Raw genomic sequence first — 19534 nt, 5'->3', positions numbered from 1 at the left:
CCAGCCTGGCATTCCCGTGATCCCGCCAGTTCGCCCCTAGATGTTGAGCTTAAGGGAACATGAACATGTTCTGTGTCCCATTTGGGTCTGATGATATGTTGTCCTTCCCTTGGGTGGGTTAGGAAACTTCCATTTGAGGAAAGAAACCTTTAAAGTTTGGCCACTTTTCGTTGGGTGTGGATACTGGAATTGCCATCTGTCTCAGGTGGGGCGAGCAGGTGCCTTCACTGTGGAGCGTTAGAGGTGATCGCTTTCGGGAGTGGCGTGAACTGAACCATGAAAGAACTTCTTCGGCCTGCACATCCACTTACAGGGCCAGATCGTGTTCCTGGTAAACCTCGCAGGCTGCAGTGTTTCTGCCCTGGCTTCTGGGAGGTGCAGATGTCCTTAGAAATTTCACACCTGTGAGGTGCCTGAGTGGCGCAGTCAGTTAAGTGTCCGACTCGTGATCTCAGGGCTGTGAGTTTGAGCCCCACACCAGGCTCTGCGCTTAGCATGGAGTCTGCTTAAGTCTCTCTTTCTCTCAAGTAAATGAATCTTTTTTTAAAAAAGAAATTTCACACCTGTAAGCAAAATAGTTTTGGGGAATGGGGGAAAGGAGAATGTATTCTGTGCAAGATTCGTTCGGCTTTCTGTGTGTATGCCCTGCCCTCTGTGCACTGGCACTATTGGGAAATCATACACTGAGTCTTTATGGGAACTCCCAGATTTCTGTGTTTAGATACTTTGCCAGTCTGCCTTCTTTCTGTCCTTGGTGAGGTTATGGTCAGCCTGGGAGGGGTGATTCAGTAGGAAATGCAGGGACACTGTGGGAGCATAGCAGTTTGTGGGGTTTGGAGAAACCCACAGGCCGCCCTGTTCCTACAAAGCAGTTTTCTCGCCACCAGCTGCTTCCTGCTCTCAGTGTTGATTTCCCTTTGCCCAGGTGGGTGTAGAATCTGTTCTACTTAAAAAATGTTCACAGAATAACAGAACAATTAAAGCTATCTTGTTTTATTTTCTACCTATCAGTGCCTATTCTAAAGTGTTTATGGACTTACTTTATTTGTAGGACACTGAATATTTGGCATAGGGAACGTTAAATTCTCTTATACCGTCTGTATTTTTCGTTGCACGCAGACCTACCAGATTGCCACATCAAATAGGCTAGTTCCTGTTGATGTTAAGTGAGCTGAGTTTGTAACTGAGAGTTGTTTTGATTTCAGTTTTGCTGATTCTTTGTTGTGAGTAGTTGTGGTTTGTCTCAGGATTCCTGTAAGGTTCTGTAAATGGAAGAGTGATGAGTCATCCAGATTTGCCTAATAGCTGTTCAGAGCCTGCAACAGTCCAGTTTTCCTGTTAATTCCCCGTTCCGTCCAGCCAGAGGCTTTTCAAATCTAGGCTCTGTGTACACAGTGTTACAGGAATAGCATATGTCTGCAGGACTTGGAAAATTAGGCTTGGATTTCAGTTCTAACTTCTTTAGGTTTCAGTTTTGGGTGTGAGACCCATTTCCCACCAGGAGGGGAGACACGGGAAAGTGGTGCAGAGGTGGAGGGGGCCTGGCCTGGCAGGGGGTGGGGTGGGGGTGGGCTGGGGGGACGGGAGAAGCGGCCGAGAGGCCCCGCGGAGGAGCACACCGGCTGCTGGGTCAGCCATTGTCCTAGCACCTGGGGAGTCTTTATCCCAGAATGAGCCCCTCTTAGAAGTTGCTTTGAAAACAGGTATTTTTAAAGCAGAAGAAATTGAGTGCTGGTCAGAGTTGGTGGGGAGGGCAGCATGCATGTTTACATGTGGGACTGTGGGACTGTTAGCTGCTGTGACAAACTTGAAATCCAGGTGGTGGTGCCCCTGGATGGAAGTTCACTTGTGGCTGCTGGTCTCCCAGGGTCTTGTCATCTCATGGCTCTGGCGGTTGCCGCCCCCCCCGCCCCGCCGAAGTTCTGTGGGCTCCTCTGCATCAAGCCACGAGGGAGTGCTCAGAAAGGGACCGGGGGGCCCACCTGTAAGGGAGGTTGGGAAACCGGGCCAGTGCCCAGCACAGTGAGGACATAGGTTTGGCAAATAGCCAGGAGTCTGGGTCATTTTTCAGGATTGTTGTGTTTTTGTTTTTGTTTTTTATACCCCCCCCCTTCACGAGGATTAAATGCCTGGAATTGATGAGTTGAATGCATTGTGATTCTCTTGCCTAAATGGTAGTTCCCACCACCTGTGGGAGAAATTCCAAACTACTTGGTATGGCATAAGAAGCATTCTGGATCCAGCCCTGAGCACCTCTCGGACCTCCAGCTCCCATTTTGTGCTGTAGCCGTACTTAGAGTTCTCTGAACCAGCTGTGTCTTTTCTCTGCACCTCGGCCCATTCTGTTCCCTCTGCCTCGCAGACTCCTGTTTGTCCTTTAGGGGTCCGCTTAAGTGACACCTCCTCTAGGAAATCTTCCCTGATCACTGCAACCCCTTCCAGGGCCTTCATTTGGATCCCACAGGGCTCCTGGACTTCTGAGACAGCATTGACACCCTTCCCACCCCCTCAAGGGACTGTGAGCTTCTTGAAGGCAAGGGCCACATCTTATTCCTTGTTTTCCTAGCTGGTGCGGACACTTCGTAGGTGTTTAGTAAATAATCTGAAGTGAATGATAGGTAGACTATACATTTTTAAAAAAGGAATAAATCTGGGGTGCCTGGCTGGCTCAGGTGGTTAAGCATCTGCCTTCGGCTCGGGTCGTGATCCCAGGGTCCTGGGATCGAGCCCCACGTCGGGCTCCTTGCTCGGCGGGAAGCCTGCTTCTCCCTGTGCCACTCTCCCTGCTTGTGTTCCCTCTCTCGCTGTGTCTCTCTCTGTCGAATAAATAAAAAAAAATCTTTAAAAAAAAAATAAAGGAATAAATCTGATATACTTTTTTTTTTTTAAAGATTTTATTTATTTATTTATTTGACAGCGAGAGACACAGCGAGAGAGGGAACACAAGCAGGGGGAGGGGGAGAGGGAGAAGCAGTCTCCCGCCGAGCAGGGAGCCCGACGCGGGGCTCGATCCCAGGACCCTGGGATCACGACCCGAGCCGAAGGCAGACGCTTAACAACCGAGCCATACTTTTAAACCTAAATATTTTTCTTTTCCATTTTATTATTGTTCTAGATAAAGGGAGAGGACTCTCCCCAGCAGTTTGGTCTCCCCTGTCAGGTCACACAATTGGTGCAGGTTTTGGATTCTGTGTGCAGCATCCATACCTGTGGTGTCTGCAAAGCTGGAATGTTCTTCTGAGAGATTTTTGGGATTTTTTGTTTTTTTGGGTTTTTTTTTTAGGACAATAAACTTTTTTTTTAACGTATGTTTTCTTAAAGCTTCTCTTTATTTAAAAATACACAGGAAAGTTTTGGTGTTTTTATGTTCATCATTCTATTTTTGCCCTTTCCACTTTTATACCTACTACCAATTTTTCCCTCCTACTGTATTTCCTTAAAGAATTTTTATGCATTTTAAACCTAAAAATGTGTGCTGTTTTTAGTTTGGTATCCTCCTTTTTGCTACTAGAAGACATTTCCCCACATAATTAGAAATTGTTCACACATTTATTAATGTCTTTGTGGTATTCCATCCTGTGAATCATTTACTGGTCCAACAATAAGGAAATGGATTTTGTACCTGCTTTTGGATGATAAAATTACCTTTGTGCCTGTCAGTGTGTGTTATCATCTATTCCCATGATTTCCTGGGACAGAATCCCAGAAGTGCTTCCTGTTTCCATGACCACCGTCCCGATCCCTGGTCAGCTCTGACCTGCCCTGGATCATGGATCGGGAACCCCCTGGGGCTCTTGGACCATGGTGTGATTTTACTGGCAGTGAAAATCCAGCCTCTGTTTTATGAATGAGGATGGTCTCAATGAGGGTTAAGGGAGTGTTAGAATTTGTCATAGCTCTGGCCGAAGGTTACTGGAAATTGGTGTTGGGGATGGTTTTCCTCCTGGGGACCCCGGTCTACAGAATGAAGAGATGCCTGTGGGTTTCTCCTCTCCTCCTGCTGCGCCCTTGCCTGGGCTCATGAGACTGACCCTGAGCCCAGCACTGCTGGCCCATACTTCCTGCCTTTGCCTGAGATGCCCCCTTCCCCTCTGCCCCATGTCACCTTGGCCTGTTTCTGCACGTGTTTAAGGCCCGGTCTTGCTGACACCTCTTCTCTCAAGCCTTCCTGGCATCCCCAGGACCGAGGGGACCTCCTCCAAGGGGACGCTGCCTGGGCCTACTCTCCTATGGCCTTGCTGTTGTCTAGTCTAGTTTTGTATGTCCCAAACCTGGTAACTGAGGGGCGGTGACTCTGTTCCACAGGTGGGAAAACTGAGAGGTCATTCATTTCTTACCCAGAGGTCAGACAGCTTGCCATGAAGCTGGCATATGAGCCCAGGTCTGCCTGACACTAAATCCCACGCATACTATCTGCACCTTAGGTCAGATCTTATTCCTTAAGGTTCCTAAAATGGAAAGGACATAGTCATTCATCCCAACTCTCAACTGTTTCGAGTCCCCAGACGGCTCTTGCTTTGTGATGCTTTCAGGCTGTCATTAACTAGCAACTCTTCTTTCCTTCTTTTCCTTTCCAGTCGGAGATTAAAAATAAATTTGCAGTTTTCCCCTTACAGGCATTTTCGTCCTGCCTTTTGTCTCCTGAGCTGACATTAGAGAATGTGTCCCCGTGTAACTTCTGCCTCTGTGTCTGACTGTTTAAGAGCGTTTGAAGGAGGTCGTAAGGAGGTTGTGATGACGCAGGAGAGCACCAGGTCTTGTTTTGGACTTGGTGACTTAGCAGTGAGAGGCACACAGCTGGGGTGCAGGCCAGGGTTAGTGAATGAGTTACCGGCGGTACCCACTCTCCAGATATTATGCCAGGCCCTGGGGATGCAGAGGCCAAAGGAGGCTGTGCCTTCCCCGCCCCCAGCGAGTGGGGAAGTGATCACTAAAATAGGATTTCCCAGTCCTCTGGCCAAGATGAGTGTAGGAGTGCTCTGGGAGCACCAAGGAGGGACGCGGTGGGGAGGGTGTGTCAGCCCCAGAGGCCCTGGAGGAGTGGTTGAGCTGAGCTGGTGGCGACTGAAGGGGACGTGGAGTCTCCCGTACAAAGGAAGCGCCCTCCTGCGCCGGCCCGCAGAGAGTATTAGCCACACCCCCAGAAGTCTCTGTCCTGTGCCTTCCCTGTCAGGACCTCGCTCCCCAAGGGCGACCTCTGTTCCGACTTCTGTCACCATAGATTAGGTTTGTTTTTTTTTAACTTTAGATAACCGGTATCATACAGCATATCCTTTTGTGGCTGGCTTACTTTGCTCACCTTCCAGTGACATTCACCTGGCTGGTTGCTCGGCGGCAGTATTCATTTACTTTCCTTATGTAGCAGACGTACACATATACCAGTGCGTGTTCTCCACAGAGGGACATGTGACCCATTTCGGTTTTGACAATTCGGGAGAATGCTACTTACAATCCTCTTGCATGCATGTTATGGTGCACAGATCCCCGGGGGTGGGGGGGTGTTGCTTAGCCTGCTTTAGTCGATGCTGCTGAGTGGTTTCCAGTGCGCTTGGATGACAGTGTGCTTGTACATACTTCTAGCATGTGCAAGGATTCTGGGTGCTGTACATCCTCTCCAGAATTTGTTAGCTTTTTGTTTTTGTTTCTGCCATTTGGTGATAGGGTAAAGGGTATTTGGTTTTCATTTGCATTTCCCTGATGACTAATTTGGTGCATTTTTTCAAATTTTATTGACCATTTGGAATCTGGTGGAGTATCTATGGTTGTCTCACTGACTTGTGGGCAAACTTTATATGTTCAGGAGAAGAGACCTTTGGGAGATGGACGTATTGCAAATATATTCTACACTATGGCTTATCTTATTATTGTCTTAACGTTTTCTATTTTCTTAACCAACAGAAGTTCTTAATTGCAATGAATTTTAGTTTTTTAGAATCTTTTCTTTTTATGGTTAGTGCCTTTTGTATCCTGTTTAAGAAATTCTTCGTTCTTTTCCAGAAGCTTTGTTTTGCCAACTATATCCGTGATCCACTGGAATTAATTTTCTGTATGGTGCGAGGTAGTGGTTAATGTTTATTCACTGTAAAGATCATCCTGCTCACTGAACCTTTGAAATAAATCAGGTGACCATATATGTTCCATTTTTCACTGATAATAGCTTATATATTAGGTCTTGATATCTCATAGAGTGAGCCCTTCTACTTCTTTGTTCTTCTTTAGGATTATTTTGACAATTCTAGGTACTTTTCATGTCCATATAAAATCAGCTTGGTAATTACCACAAAAAATATCTGCAGTTTTGTTTCCAATTATATTGAATCCGATGATCATTTTTTACTATATGAAGACTTCTAATCTCTGAATATGGTATTTTCTCCCATTTATTTACATTTTCTTTAATTTCTCCACAATATTTTATAGTTTTTTTTTGGTAAGGGTCTTGTGTGTCTTTCATTAAGTTTATTCCAAAATAATTGTTAATTTCTGATGGTTTTACAGATGCCATTCTATAAATGTTTGCTGGAAATGCAGTTAATTTTGTATAGAGAACTTGAATCCTGTGATCTTGCTAAACTCAGTTATTCTAATAGTTTATCTGTGGATTCTTCTGGATTTTCTTTACAGAAGATATGTTATCTGTGGATGAGCTTCACTTTTTCCAGTTCTTACGCCTTTCATTTCATTTTCTCGCCTTATTGCATGACCAGGAACCCCCAGACAATGCTGCATTGAAGTGGTGTTGGTGGAAGTCCTTGTCTGGGTCCCAGTCTCTGGGAGAGCTTTTACCCCATTGAATGTGGTGTTTGCTGTAAGATCCCCTTAATGAGACACCTTGCTTTTTATTAGATATACCTCTGGTCAGATTAAGGAAGTTCCCTTTGATTTCCAGTTTTATGATTAAAAAAAAAATCATGACTGTGTTGCATTTTTATCAAATGCTTTTTTCTTCTGCATCTGTTGATGGTTACGTGTTTTCTCCTTTATTTTGTATAGTAAACAGTACTGTATTTTTCTAATGTTAAATAAGCTAAATTTGTATTCTTGGAAAAAATCCCAACTTGTTTGTGATATATCACCCTTTCATACCTATTATTGGGTTTGGTTTGCCAATATTTTATGAATTTTCTGTCTTTATTCATAAGTGCATGACCTGTAATTTTCCTTCCTTTTAATGTCCTCCTCAGGTTTTGGTATCAGGATTATGCTGGTTTTCTAAAATGGGTTGAGTGTTCTGCTTTCTGTTTCTCAAAGTTTGTATAAGATTTTTCTCTGGTGGTTGAATGAACCTACCAATACGTTACAACTTATAGAACCGTACACCAAAAAACTCAATTTTATTGTATATGAATTTTATTTATGTATGTATTTCTAAATTTTTTAAAGTAGGCTAAATCACGACCCTGAGATCACCCTGAGATCTGAGCTGAGATCAAGAGTCAAACGCTTAACCCGCTGAGCCACCCAGGCGCCCCTCCTGTGAAGCCTATTTATTATTTTTGAAAGTTCATGTACGGTAGGGACGCCTGAGTGGCTCAGTCCTTAGGCGTCTGCCTTTGGCTCAGGTCATGATCCCAGGGTCCTGGGATCGAGCCCTGCATCAGGCTCCCTGCTCAGTGGGGAGTCTGCCTCTCCCTCTCTTCCCTGCTCCTGCTCTCTCTCGCTATCTCTGTCACTATCTCTGTTTGTGTCTCTCGAATAAATAAAAAGTCTTTTTTAAAAAAGATTTTATTTATTTATTTGACAGAGAGAGACACAGCGAGAGAGGGAACACAAGCAGGGGGAGTGGGAGAGGGAGAAGCAGGCTTCCCGCCAAGCAGGGAGCAGCCCGATGTGGGGCTCGATCCCAGGACCCTGGGACCAAGACCTGAGGCCGAAGGCAGATGCCCAACGACTGAGCCACCCAGGCGCCCCAAATAAAAAATCTTCAAAAAAAATTTTTTTAAAAGGCTTCATGGGAATTTTTAAAATACAGACACACCCATATACACAATGTCAAATGATCCCTGTAGGGGCATCAGAAAGTCCTAGTTGAATACATTTTTTCTTGGTGAATAATGCCTATAAATGTTTTTATTGAATGACCTAATACATTTCCTTGGGGGGTTCAGGGGAGGAATAAGAGGTTTGTTCTCTGAGTTTGTGAGTCTCTTCCTTAAAGATTTGGAGGAATTCATCAGTGAGGCCATTTGGACCTGAGTATTCTTTGTGGGTTTTTAAAATACAGATATTTTTGGTTTTTTTTTTTTTTTTTTTTGCTGAGATACAATGGATAAAACCCTCATATTGCAGGTTGAGGAAGACTTGGGAGGGACACAGGCACATGAAGCTGCAGGTGGCTAGCGTGGGAGAGCGCAGCGTGATGAGAGAGTGATGGGGAGGGGGGCGAGGGGTGGGAGGGCTTGCCTACTGTGTCCCTACAGCGGCTGCCTGCCTGCCTGCCTGGTCAGGAACTCCCAGCCCCAGTCCCCCACTCAGAGCTGCTGGGCCAGACCAGAACTCCCGGGGGGGTGGGGGGCAGCAGGAATTTTAAGTGCATGCATTTAGTCAGAACAGTCCTTCTCAAACCCGAGTGAGCATCAGCGGCACCTGGAGGGCTCATTCAGGGCCTGCTGGCCTTACCCCCGAGTGTGATTCAGTTGTTCTGGGCAGGGCTCAAGAATTTGTGTTTCTTGCCCCTTCCCGGGTGACGTGGCCTCTAGTCCAGATACCCCACTTTGGGACCTGTGGTGCCAGAGGACATTCGATGGTCAGCACCTGTCTGCCATCAGCTGCGCTGGGGCCGGCATTCTATTTGCCATCCCAGAGCCCGTTCCTGTGCCGGGTTGTCTCTCATACTTGATTGTCATCTTTTTTATTTTTTTGATTGCAAAAGCAAGACATGCTCTCTCTCTCTCTCTCTCTTTTTTAAAGCAGTACAGAAATTTGTAAAGTAAAAGGAGAATTTTCTCTTTGGCCCTCACTGTCTCCTCCTGCCAGAGGGGAGACCTACTGACTTTCTGCAGTCAGACGTTTCCTCTGCCGATGCGAATGCACAAACACACAGAGCACCCTGGCTGGGGCGTGTGGAGGATTGTTTTACCACGGACGAATTGTTGACACATGACTGAATGATGCCCTAGTGACGCCCTAGGGAGAGCCAACCTAGAGGAACTTCTTGTGGGTTTACAGTAGGTCATTTTTGTTGACCTTGAAGTTGTTAGTTAGATCTTGTTCTTTTTTTATACTTAATGGTACTTGAAGTCAAGAAGGTGGGAGAATCCTCTAGTGACGGTTCTAAATTTTATTTAATTTTTTAAAAATTTATTTCTATTTTTTAAAGATTTTATTTATTTGACAGAGAGACACAGCAAGAGAGGGAACACAAGCAGGGGGAATGGGAGAGGGAGAAGCAGGCTTCCTGCTGAGCAGGGAGCCGGATGTGGGGCTTGATCCCAGGACCCCGGGATCATGACCTGAGCTGAAGGCAGACGCTTAACAAGTGAGCCACCCAGGTGCCCCTAGTGATGGTTCTAATGCAAGTTTTTGCCAGGGATTTATGGGACAGCGTTTGGGGCTCCCCTACATACCTGATTGCTTCTTCACAAAGTGTGATGTCTGGCACACAGGAGACGACGTGCCAGATGGGATTCTGCTTTATTCTTCAGGCAGAAGTGCCTGTACGTTTCGTGGCTAGTTAGCCCACCCTGGCTGGCAGGGCGTGGCTCTGGGTCTCTGCAGAGATGTGAGGGAAGAGCTGTGCTGGGAACCCGGGAACCCGGTCACACAGGCTTTGCTTCCCAGACTGCCCGCCCTCCGCCCTCCCTGTGACTAGTTGGGAGTCGGAACCCTGCCCACCTCACCCCTTGCCTTTCCAGCTGGTCCGCCCCCGCCCGCGTTCCTTAACCTTGCAGACTGTGGAGCAGGGCCCCGAAGGGCGCCCCTGGTGCCTCCCCGGGACTGTGGCACCAGCTCCAGGGATGTGGCCCAGGGAGAGTCTGCGCTTCTGGGGTTGGCCTTTCAGAGCCACGTGGCTACAGTCGACACCATGGCGGTCTCCCCAGCGCTCCTGTTAATGGACAGGTTTGTGGTTGCAGTCTTGCCTTTCTTGCTTTTGTAATTGGAGGCCTCACTGGAGCTTGGTTTTCACCGTGTGTGTAGGGTTTAGGATGATTTAGCCATCCCCCCCCCCCGCCCCCCTGGGGCAGAGTCGTTTCTTTGGGTAATCCTCAGTTTAAACTGGGTGTGGTCCTAGGAGCTCTGGGGCCTGCGTTTGTATACAGCAGGTGGTATGTGATGCTCGCTACACTCCCTTGTGTTGACTGTTACCTCTGTTTTTAGGGATCAGCTTTTTAGCATCAGATACTACTTGGGTAACACTTTCTGAAGGAAGAGAGACGCCAAGTGCTTCTAGCTCATGGGTCCTTCTAATCCTGTGTGGAACTAGGAATTTTGAGCCTGCTGTTTGGTCACAGGAATAACACCTCAGTGTGTGTCTTACTCACCTCGTATTTCCTGTAGGGGAGGGGGTTTTGTCGTGCAGGAGGCTGGCTTTGTAGAGTGCGGTTTTGTGTTTTGTGTTTCTGTGACAGTTGAGTGGACTGGCCTTTTGCCCTGGGGTTTTCAGAGCAGAGTTAGGCCCCGTGGAAGTGTATGGGACAGTGGAGTGTGCCAGTTTTTGAGGGCTGGAGATCTGGAAGAGATACCTAAGAAATAGGCTTTAGAGGAATCATTCAAGAGTTTTGCCTTCTCTACCCCAGAGGAGTGCCAGGATTTATATGTTCCTTCAGGAGCAAATTCCTTGACCTCACCGAGACTCAGTTTCCCATATGTGCCATGTCGACTCTAATACCTCTCTGGTAGGATTCAAACCCGGGTGGTGTTTCCATGTGATGATGACAAGCCAGCAAGGACTTCTGTGCTGAGTTCCGTCCCTCACATGGAACACGTGTGACGGGCCTCGTGCAGTATTAGGCACCTGACAGGTGCCCTGTGAAACGTGAGTGTGGCTCAGAAAATGGTGGAGATGCCCATCTGTTCTCCTGGAAACTGAATGCGAGGTGTGTTAGTGTTTTTCTGATGACTTTGGAATGAGCTTTGGAAGGTCTCGTTTGTCAGTGAGACAAAAGAGGGAAAGAGCCGGAAGCCCCAGGGAACTATTCTTGAATTAGAAGCAAGAGTTCAAATGTACAGTCTTGAAGGAGGAGGAGAGAGAAGTTTTGAGAAATCCTCTGGGTGTGGCTTGCGGAACCTGCTCCACCAGGTCAGGGAGAATTGCGTCCTTCCACTCCTGCTGCCCTCTGCCAGGTAGCAGCCTCGGATCCTCAGGTCCAAGTCTTGGCCCTCTGTTGCTTAGTGTGTGTCTCTGCGCGGGACTCCCCAACCTCTCTGAATCCTGGCTTCCTGTTCCTTAAGTGGAGTAATTCTTGTGTGATCGTTCTGAAAATTCCTCCAAAAAGCATGCATTCAGTACATGTGTTTTCCTATATGCCAGGAACTGTTCTAGAGTCGAGAAGGACTACAGTACATAGGAGAGGCGGGATTCACTTGTCATGGACTTCACATTCTGCTGATGAAGGCACAGAAAGTAACAAGCTGATCATTCTCAACTTGAAATACACTGGAGTGCTTGCTCTCTGTAGGGCGCCTGCTCTAAGTGCTTACCCTCAGCACACACTTCAGGGGCTTTGAAATACACTGGCACAGGGACCCAGATCCAGCACCTCATCTTTCTTGTCAGCTAGCCTCTTAGTTTGCTCCTGGAGTCACCCTATTTTGACTTCAGTAATGTCTGGAAGTGAAGTAAGTGGGGGGCCCGCTGAAAGTAACACCTCAACCCTACAGCATCTAAGAAGAAAGGGGGTCGGTCCTTGGACTATACTGTGTCTTGTTGAAAAGCAGAGAGATGGAACTTCGGGTAGAACGCATTGCTGGAGTGTCCTCACATGGAAGCATGAGGTTTTGGTTTCAAAGGTCAAAAGACGACAGTGTTGGAATTGTGTTAGTGATGCTTAGCCTTCAGGACTCCTCACTTTTGCCTAGTTTTGTGTTTATAATTAAACATAATTTTCTTTCTCACGAGGATTTCCTGGGGCACCTGGGTGGCTCAGTCGGTTAAACGTCTGCCTTCAGCTCAGGTCATGATCTTGGTGTCCCGGGGTTGAGCCCCGCGTCGGGCTCCCTGCTCAGCTGGCAGTCCGCTTCTCCCTCTCCTGCTGTCCCTGGCTTGTGCTCTCTTGCTTGCGCTCTCGGTCTCAAATAAATACATAAATAAAATCTTAAAAAAAAAAAAAAAGGGATTCCCCAGAGTGAATAAGCTTCAGGGCCCCCTAAAGCCCGGATCTGGCCCTGCAGGCAGGTGGGGGGCACGCTGCAGTGGCAGGTACGCTGGAGCTGGGCCAGTGGACGGACCAGGTGCAGCGTGGCCCACCCGCGAGCTGCGGCTTCGCTCCGGCCTTCGCTCTGGTTCGTGGTTGTGCGGGAACACATGCCCATGGGGCCAGATCTTGCAGCCCTTCAGGAGAAGCCAGAGACCCCGGGTTTTATTGTGATTTCTCGATCAACACAAAATGTTAACAAATACCTCAAACTGGAAAACGCCGTGTACAGAAAACGCAGGCTACCGGTGTGTCCTCTCTCCCGGTGGCCCCTGCACACACGCCTGCCCTGGTGGTGTGCGTGTGCTTCCGCTTCATCCTCGCAGTGACCCCAGGAAGATTTGTCTTCTCTGTTTACAGATGAAGAACGGGAGGCCCAGGGCCGCTGCTGCTTCCGTGGGGGGCTGGGGGTGCGGGTGGGAAGCTCTGATTGGAACCCCGCAGGTTCAGATTTGGGGGCCCGCTCACTGGGAAGGCCGCCGTTCTGCCTCTGCCCGAAGCTGCTGGAGCAGTGTGAGGGGACAGCAAGGAGCCTAGGGCCGCTGGGTTCTTTCATGCTCCGCCCCCGCGCCCTTGCAGCTGTGCTGGCTCCTAGGAGGTTTGGGAGGGAGACGGGACGTGTGCGCTGCCCGGTTAACCACAGTGCTGGCTCTCTGCTCTTCTGGACGGTGGCTGCCCACCGATCTCATTTGTCTGGGGGGAGTGGGCGCTGCTGGGAGGCCTGCAAGGGCCGGGGTTTGAGTCCCTGGTGGGCGATCTTGGGAACTTGCCAGACTTGTAGGCCCCTTTCCTTGGCACGCTGTCCCCAGTCTCACGCTGCCCCTGCTCCCAGCTCAGTGGCCTGAAGCCCCATGTGGGCAGGCCCTCACCCCAGCAGAGCCGTCGTGTAGGCCACGTGGGCTGAGCACCCGGATCCCTTCCCAGGCACAGCTCGCCATCGCTTTTCACTTCTCTCTTGCAAAAGTCTTTATGTTTTTATACCAGTAGAGGACTAATGAACATTTTCATTTTCTTTTCACCTTTTTGCTCTTATAAGGCACTTTCCACCTGACACAGCAGGGACTCCTGGAACTCGCCACCTAGTGTTGTTAGGGACTTCGAGAAAAATCGGGCACTGTTTTGGGGTTTGATGAAGTCTTAACTGATCTGAAAGATGGGGGTGGGAGTGATGCAGAAGCACTGTATTTATTTATTTACTTATTTATGATTTATTTGAGAGAGAGAGAGAGCGAGCAGGGGAGGGACAGACAGACAGGGAGAGAGAATCCCCTGCAGACTGCACTGAGCACAGAGCCTAACGTGGGGCTCAATCTCACGAGCCCGAGATCATGATCTGCTCGAGCTGAAACCAAGAGTCGGATACTCAACTGATTGTACCACCCAGGAGCCCCAGTTTATTTATTTATTTATTTAAAGGTTTTATTTATTTGACAGAGACACAGAGAGAGAGGGAACACAAGTCGGGGGGAGTGGGAGAGGGAGAAGCAGGGCTCGATCCCAGGACCTTGGGATCGTGACCTGAGCCAAAGGCAGAAGCTTAATGACTGAGCCACCCAGGTGCCCCTTTATTTATTTTTTTAACTAATCTCTACACCCAGTGTGGGGTTCGCACTCGCAATCCTGAGATCAAGAGTCGCACGCTCCACTGACTGAGCCGGCCAGGTGCCCCTCACTTCATTTCTTATTGGCAGAAATTCCTAATTCAGTAACGGCTTTTTTGTTTACTAACTTTCTTCAATAGGTGATGCAGTTGCGTGGTACAAAATCCATAAAGTACGATAGAGTATATAGTGAAAACAACTTTCCCTGTGCCCCGTGGGCCCCCCCCCCCCCCCCCCCCCCGCCCGTTGCAGGAGCAGCGAATGCCGTTTCTGTCTTCTCCCAGGGGGCGGGCGGTCTGTGCTCTACACTCTTAGGCATCTCGCTTTCCTCCTTTAACAACGGGTAGCTCATCGTCTTTCGAACAAGTGCCCCCGACCCATCTTAATGCTGCATAGAGATGTGTCATGAACCCTTGGGCTGTTTTCAGTCTTTTTGTGACATTTTTAAAAACCAGTTTCTCCCAGTTGGCGTATTTCATCCAGATGACGTGCACATTTCTCGTGCGTTCAGTAGCATATGTGGCTGGTGGCCCCGTCCTGGGCGGCAGAGGCCTGATCCTTTGGTCAGGAGGCGAGGGGTGTGGAGGTCTCCGGGCTGTATGCTTCCTCACTCCCTCAGCGCCACTTGGCCCCTTGTCAGCCTTCTCTGTGTTTTCTGCCTATGGGGGTGCACTGGACAAGCCTGTGGCTCACAGCGTGGAGGAGGCAGGGGAAAAGGAGCTGTGGTCAGGGTCTGTGCAAACCCGTGCTCGACTCTTCTTGGTGAGGACCGGGTCCTGATGGGCCATTTTGTCCCGGTTAAATGTGTTTGTGCCTGATCTTGCTGCTAATTGTGATGAGGCACTTTACTTGTGGCCTGGCGCCCCACAGCTCACAGGAGAGCTGGTGGGCAGAAATTAACACGCCATTATTTTTAGCATTACTTTGTCATTGGTGTCCCATATCTCTTCCTCTGAGTTGTTACCTCTTGAAATGAAAAGAATTATTTTGCAAGCCAGGAGTAAGGGCCCCAGTGAAATCTTGACTCCTTTTTCCTGCGCAAGGGTCTTTTCCCCCCACAGGATGTGAGGATTCTTCTTTATTCTCCTAGTTGGGTGTGGCTTAGTCATCAATCACCGCAAAGCGTATTTCCCAAGGCCTCTTAAGCATTGTTGTAAAATGCATCCGGATAGGCCTTATCAACAGATCCCCAGTGGGGCCAGCACCTCTTGGGTCACCTTCCTTCAGCCCACCATTCCTGTAAACCTGGCCTCTGCCCCCCAGGTCCCTCTGATGCCTTCAGGGTGCAGAGTGCTGGCTCAGCTGGAGGGGATTGAGTGGAAGACAGGGCTGTCAGTTCCCTAGAGCAGAAGCCCTCACATGGTGATGGAGACAACAGCGACTGTCCCCTGCTGAATGTGCGTTTGAGGCCGAAGGCCAGGCCTGTGAGGTCCCTCGCATCGTTTGATCCTTGAAATGTGCCTCTGATCAGGAGCACGTTGAGGGTAGGGGGAACGGCACGTGTGGTGGTGCCACAAATGGGGAAGCCATTGAAGGGATTTGGGGAACAGGGCTGGTGGGATCCGTCTGTGCTCTCGGAAGATGGTCCTGCCCGCTGCGTGGAAGAGATTTCTGGGGTGTTGTGGCAGATGCAGTGGGAGTTCTGCAGGGGCCCAGGGCCTGATGGTCATGTCCTGTGCCTGAGGGACACCTGAAGAAAGGGTGGGGTAGGCACATGTGGGGTGTGACAGGCCGTCTGCAGGCCCGATGTGTGTAGGCCCCGAAAAGGTACAAAGAGGAGGGCTGGGGAGGGGGCCCAGACCCTTGCCAAATCAGGTGAGAGCTCGAGCTAACCTGAGGAGAGATGGAAGGTTTCCGAGCAAATAAGACCGCCTCTTTTGTTGTTCAGTGTAGTTGAGGCCCTCAGAATGATTCCCTGGATGAATGAGGCCTGGCGGGTTGTTGAGAGAGCCTCCTGCCTGCGGGGGGGCTCCTGGGGCAAGGCTCATGAAGGATTGTATCTCCATTGCCCGCCTCTTAGGGGACGTCTTTGGAAGAGTCTTCAGCGGCTTCCCTTTCGTTACTCACCCCTGCCAGCTGCAGGAGTGTGGACCCGAGTGGGCATCACGGAAGGAGGGGGATAGTCAGGAGGAAAGCGATGCCCACTCCCAGGTGGGCTGCGTGTAGCTCAGAGGTGCCAAGTGGGTGTGCTTGCCGGGGCGGGTGGGTGAGGCTGCAGTCCTGCCAGCCTCATGGCTCTGCACCTGCCTCCCCTGCAAACACACGTGGTCGCTACTCCATTTGCCAGCAGACAGGTATGGGGCACCTGCTGCATGCTGGCCAAGATTCTGGGGATGCCCTCCTGGCAGCCCCACCCCAAGGGAGAGGTGTGTGGAGAGGAGAGGGGCCAGGGTCCTTCCAACAAGCACAGAATAGCTTGGGGAGCGCTGTGGGGGCAGCTACTGGGGGAGTCCAGGCCCGCCCCGGGGCCCGGCCGGTGGCAGCCCGTCAGGGGAGGCTTTGCAGAGCCAGGGCAGACGCGAGGGCTTCCCGAAGCTGGTGGTGGGACAGGCGCGTTTGAAGTAGTTGATGAGACAGGAAGGCTGAATCAAGCAGTCCCCGTAGTCTGCCCCCTGGTGAAGTATCACGGATGGTGGCGATGGCTGGGGGTATGCTAATTCGCTGGGGCCCAGGGCTCGGGAAGCCCAGGGAAGCCCAGGGATCCACGGCTGTGCCTTCCCTCCGGGCTCTCCTGGACTGGGGAGAATGGCACCTCTGTGTGACTCTCATCCAGGACGACCCCAAGGGTGCCTCCTGGTCAGCCAGACTGCATGGGGGTTAAAGGGCGCGGTTGGGGCTCCTGGGCTCTCCCCACCCCATCCGTGCATCTGGCCTGGGAATGGGGTTTGGGCACGTGACGGGCAGAGGCAGGTGCTTGGCTCCACCTGGCCTCCTGGGCTCAGCGGCCAGCTCCGTGCCAGGCTTCCAGTGACCCACCGACCTGGAAGGGAAGCCAGAGACTGGAACCTTTCTCTGGGCCGCGCCCTGTTCCCTGTGCCGAGGACACAAAGGGCTGAAGCTCAGGCGGGATTTCCTGTCCTTTCAGAGTTCCTCAGCCTCTGATCCACAGCAAATAATCCAACCAAGGATACCTCTCATGAGCCTTTCAGAAGTCGTGGCCTATCACGTATCATGATTTTTGATAAGTACTATCTGTACTACGTTTGTATAGACTTAACAGAGCCTTCGCAGGGGATGGAGAAAGCAAGGTTTCTGTTCCCCTTGCTGCTTCTCCTGCTGGCCGTCTCGGCGACTAGCACCACAGGTCCGGTCCGCCCCCCCGGGTCACAATCACCCAGTCGCTTCTGTGCGGTTCTGTGTCCCAGTCCTTAGGCCTCTAGACCCTCAGTGACCCGCAGCTCTCCAGAATGGGGTCGGGGTTCATGGGGAGGGTGGGCCTCGCGCCCGGCCCCGCCCCTTCCAGGTGCCTTTAATTTCCTCACCCTTAGGTCCCTCGTGCCCCGTGCCCCGTGCCCCGTGCCCTTCCCCAGAGGCATCGCCTCTTTAGCAAAATGTAAGCCGTTAATGAACCAAGCTCTTAGTGCCCTTCTGGGCACCAGAGGTTTTAGCTCGGTTTGAATTGTGTCTTCCACCAATGGCTGAGTCTTAGATGTTAAATAGGTTGGGCTTGGGGACAGCTCAAAGTTTATTTCTTACAAAGGTGTATAGAATTGCCGTGGGCTATGAAGTGGTTTCTGAAATGGGTTCTATTATAACCACAACAGAAAAGCAAGGAAGAGTATGTGAAACCATTTGTTTCCTTTTGGGAAGTTTTTATACATTTATTTATTTATTTATTTATTTATTTAAAGATTTTATTTATTTGACACAGAGAGACACAGCGAGAGAGGGAACACAAGCAGGGGGAGTGGGAGAGGGAGAAGCAGGCTTCCCGCGGAGCAGGGAGCCCGATGCGGGGCTCGATCCCAGGACCCCGGGATCATGACCTGAGCCGAAGGCAGACGCTGAACGGCTGAGCCACCCAGGCGCCCCTATCTATACCTTTATTTTGATATGATTTCAAATTTATTGAAAAGTTGCAAGAAAAATAAGGAACTTCCACGTATCCTTTACCCAGATTCACTGTTCATGTCTCACTTCATGTGGTTTTTTTTTTTTTTTTTCTTTTAAGATTTTATTTATTTGAATGAGGGAGAGCAGGAGCAGGGGGAGAAGGAGAAGCGGACTCCCCACGGAGCAGGGAGCCCGATGTGGGGCTCGATCCCAGGACCCTGGGACCATGACCTGAGCCGAAGGCAGACACTTAACCGACAGAGCCCCCCAGGTGCCCCCCACTTCCTGTGTTTTATCTGTTCTGTGACTCTGGCATATATGCCATGTAAGCAAGTAGGTGTTTCTTGGAAGCATTAGAAGAACCAGTTGGAAGTACCAGCACATTCCCTAAGAACAAGGGCATTGTCTTACATAAGCACTGTACAGTTACCAAGATCAGCAAATTTAATGTTAATCTCGTGCCGTTTCCTAGTCCACTGTCTGTATTCACATTTCGTCCGTTGTTTCAGGAATCTTCTCTGATAGTCCATCCTCTGGTCGCCGACGTCGGCATGGCGGGCCGTTGGCAGCACACCGGAGGGGGAGGCGCGTGCTGGAAATGCCGGCTCTGAGCACCTGCCCAAGGAGGCTTGCCTTTGTAGGAACAAGGAATTTGTGGGAGACACTTTCAAGCTAGGTGGGAACTCTCTTCCTCATGTAGCCGTGAGCCGCCGGGCCGAGCGCCCACTGACCCTTGCCCATCACCGTGCGTCCTCTTCCTCATGCAGCCGTGAGCCGCCGGGCCGAGCGCCCACTGACCCTTGCCCGTCACCGTGCGTCCTGTGCTTGTTAGGCTGCTTTCCCTCCTCCCCCACTTCTTTGTGTTTGCTCGGATCCATATGGGCTTTTGGATTTTCGCTTTATTCAGTGGATGAGACTCCCTTGCCCTCATTATTTATCCCGACGGCTAGATTGTTCCAGATTTAGCCAGTGGGAGTCCTTGTTTCAAGCTGGCTACTGTTTGCTTTAAACATGTCCCCGTATTTCTCTGGGCACTTTCTTACTTTCTAGCACAGGAGATGCTGTGGGTTCATTTTATACTTTCCAGTGAGCCCTGGAAACCGTTTGTTTTTAATGAATGCACCAGCATGTACATTCCAAAACGTAGTTTATTGTGTACTACCATTGGGGATTTATCTGTGTTCTTTGGGACTTTTGTGTACATGTTTTTGGGAGAGAAGGCCTCATGACTGTCGCCTGAGTGGCTTTCTTTTCATGATAAGTAGGTAATGCAGATTTACCTTAGAGATAACTTAAACTGAGCTAGAGGTTAATTATTAAAGCAACTCTTATTTTTTTTTAAAGATTTTATTTATTTATTTATTTATTTAGAGAGCGCATGAGAGTTGGGTGGCGGGGAGAGGGAGAGAATCTCAAGCACGCTCCACACTGAGCACAAAGTCTGACACTGGGCTTGATCTGATCTGAGATCATGACCTGAGCTGATCCCAAGAGTCGGACACCCAGCCGACTGAGTCCCGCGGTGCC

General features: G+C 49.8%; 1 protein-coding gene across 2 annotated transcripts in view; it reads left to right on the top strand.

Annotated features, from left to right (window-relative positions):
* The window catches only part of TBC1D14 (TBC1 domain family member 14), a 103279-nt gene that overhangs the window by 26531 nt on the left and 57214 nt on the right, over positions 1-19534 (top strand). The gene's annotated exons all lie outside the window — the stretch shown is intronic.

The sequence above is a fragment of the Zalophus californianus genome, chromosome 2, assembly GCF_009762305.2.
Source record: "Zalophus californianus isolate mZalCal1 chromosome 2, mZalCal1.pri.v2, whole genome shotgun sequence".
NCBI lineage: Eukaryota > Metazoa > Chordata > Mammalia > Carnivora > Otariidae > Zalophus > Zalophus californianus.
Note: the sequence above shows the minus strand (reverse complement) of the source record. Positions and strands in the feature narration are given on the sequence as shown.